Genomic DNA, 2,660 nt, shown 5'->3' on the forward strand with positions numbered 1-2,660 from the left:
GTAAAGGGCCAACCTTTTTTGTCTTTTTCAGTACAATATCATGCCAGCAATATACTCAAACAGCTGACACTGCCCTCTTCTGACCAGATACAGAACTGCACCGGCATACTAACCAAGCAAATGCTTTCCGCGGCACATTATAACATTGCAAAACCAACAAGAAATTAAATTTGAGAGTTATTTATTTAAAGTTCTTTAAGCTATGTATGAGTAATTGTAACAACGGTGAAATTAAAGTACTTAGAAAAGAATTGCTAATGCATGTGCTTGTTTTTGAGTGCAAATTAACTCAAAACGTGGCTCGATAGTCAACAAGCAAATATGCATTTCATCATCTGCAGTTGTTCTATTTTTTTTAATTTAATTTCTGTCAGAGCTGAAAGGTTCGCAAAGCTAAGAAGATCCAAATGGCAGAAAAGCATTGATTGCTTTGTTGCTCAAGTTAGGATAACCACTGCATAAAAAATAAAAATTACTTGCAGTTAGTTTTCATGGACCAATCACGTAAAAAAATGATGTTTGTCTGGGCGGTTATGTCTTTATGTACCCAGATGCTCATAACATTGGAGGTCAGACTTTTGCTTATGTGACGTACATGTCATCTATTCTAGTGTATACTTATGAAGATAATCTTTTAAAAAATAAAGTAAATATCTGGAATCTCTTGTGGCACCCCCAGCTTCTCTTTGAGGCACACCACTGTGCCATGGCACACAGTTTGAGAGACACTGCTTTATGCAGTGGTTTGTAGAGAATGACACAGGGATAAAGTTTGTCTCATCCCCAAACCCCTTCCCTCAAGCTCTGACCCAATCCCTGCATGTTTTGAAGTTTTATATAAGGCCTTTTGTAGGCATATAACAAATACTATATAATCAAAGAAAAACATTAAACATGTATATTTTAAATTTTTAATCAAAATACTGTTATGATTTTAAACCATAGATCAGGGGTGTCAAAGTCCCTCCTCGAGGGCCGCCATCCAGTCGGGTTTTCAGGATTTTCCCCATGAATATGTATGAGATCTATTTGCATGCATTGCTTTCATTGTATGCTAATAGATCTCATGCATATTAATTGGGGAAATCCTGAAAACCCGACTGGATTGTGGCTCTCGAGGAGGAACTTTGACACCCCTGCCATAGATGAATAGTAAATCATTAACAATCTCAGGATTCAGTCTAGTTCCCTTTCTTCTGCAATCATTCCCACTGTAGAAAATGTGCTCTCAGAAAACATGCTGGAATACATAGGGCAGGGGTATCAAAGTCCCTCCTCGAAAGCCGCAATCTAGTTGGATTTTCAGGATTTCCCCAATGAATATGCATGAGATCTATTAGCATACAATGAAAGCAGTGCATGCAAATTGATCTCATGCATATTCATTGGGGAAATCCTGAAAATCCAACTAGATTGCGGCTTTCGAGGAGGGACTTTGATACCCCTGCCCTATGTATTCCAGCATGTTTTCTGAGAGCACATTTTCTACAGTGGGAATGATTTCAGAAGAAAGGGAACTAGACTGAATCCTGAGATTGTTAATGATTTACTATTCATCTATGGCAGGGGTGTCAAAGTTCCTCCTCGAGAGCCACAATCCAGTCGGGTTTTCAGGATTTCCCCAATTTCATTGGGGAAATCCTGTAAACCAGACTGGATTGCGTCCCTTGAGGAGGGACTTTGACACCCAGACATGTCTTCTTTTTCAAAGACTGTCTGGGTGCCTAGATGGTTTTTGAAAAATGGGGGATGTCTGGGTTTAGTCAATTCTCCTAACTCCCCCACCTACCTCCTGCCTGGGCCCGACCACTATAATTTAACCTTCAGGCAGCTAAAAACTTACAAACATAGAAGATGACGGCAGAAAAGGGCCATAGCCCATCAAGTCTGCCCACTCTAACGACCCCACCCCCTTGAATTTACTCCCCTAGAGATACCACATGTGTATCCCATTTCCATTTTTACCCCCCTAGAGATCCCACATGTGTATCCCATTTCCTTTTAAAATCTGGCACGCTGCTGGCCTGAATCACCTGAAGTGGAAGTTCATTCCAACGATCGACCACCCTTTCGGTGAAGAAGAACTTCCTGGTGTCGCCATGAAATTTCCCACCTCTGATTTTCAGCGGATGCCTCCTTGTGGCCGAGAGACCCTTAAGAAAGAAGATATCATCCTCCACCTCAATACGGCCCGTGATATATTTAAACGTCTCTATCATGTCTCCTCTCTCTCTACATTCCTCGAGTGAGTATAGCTGCAATTTATTCAGCCTTTCCTCATACGGGAGGTCTTTGAGTCTCGAGACCATCCTGGTGGCCATTCATTGAACCGACTCAACTCTCAGCACATCTTTTTGGTAATTTGGCCTCCAGAATTGTACAAATACTCCAGATGAGGCCTCACCATGGATCTGTATAACGGCATTATAACTTCGGGCTTCTGGCTGATAAAACTTCTATGGATACAACCCATCATTTGTCTTGCCTTTGATGAAGCCTTCTCCACTTGATTGGCAGTCTTCATGTCTTCGCTAATGATCACCCCCAAATCACGTTCTGCCTTGGTCCTAACTAAGGTCTCACCATTAAATGTGTAAGTTTTGCATGGATTCCTGCTGCCAAGGTGTATGACCTTACATTTTCTAGCATTGAAGTTTAGC

This window comes from Geotrypetes seraphini, chromosome 15 (genome assembly GCF_902459505.1).
Source record: "Geotrypetes seraphini chromosome 15, aGeoSer1.1, whole genome shotgun sequence".
Taxonomy (NCBI): domain Eukaryota; kingdom Metazoa; phylum Chordata; class Amphibia; order Gymnophiona; family Dermophiidae; genus Geotrypetes; species Geotrypetes seraphini.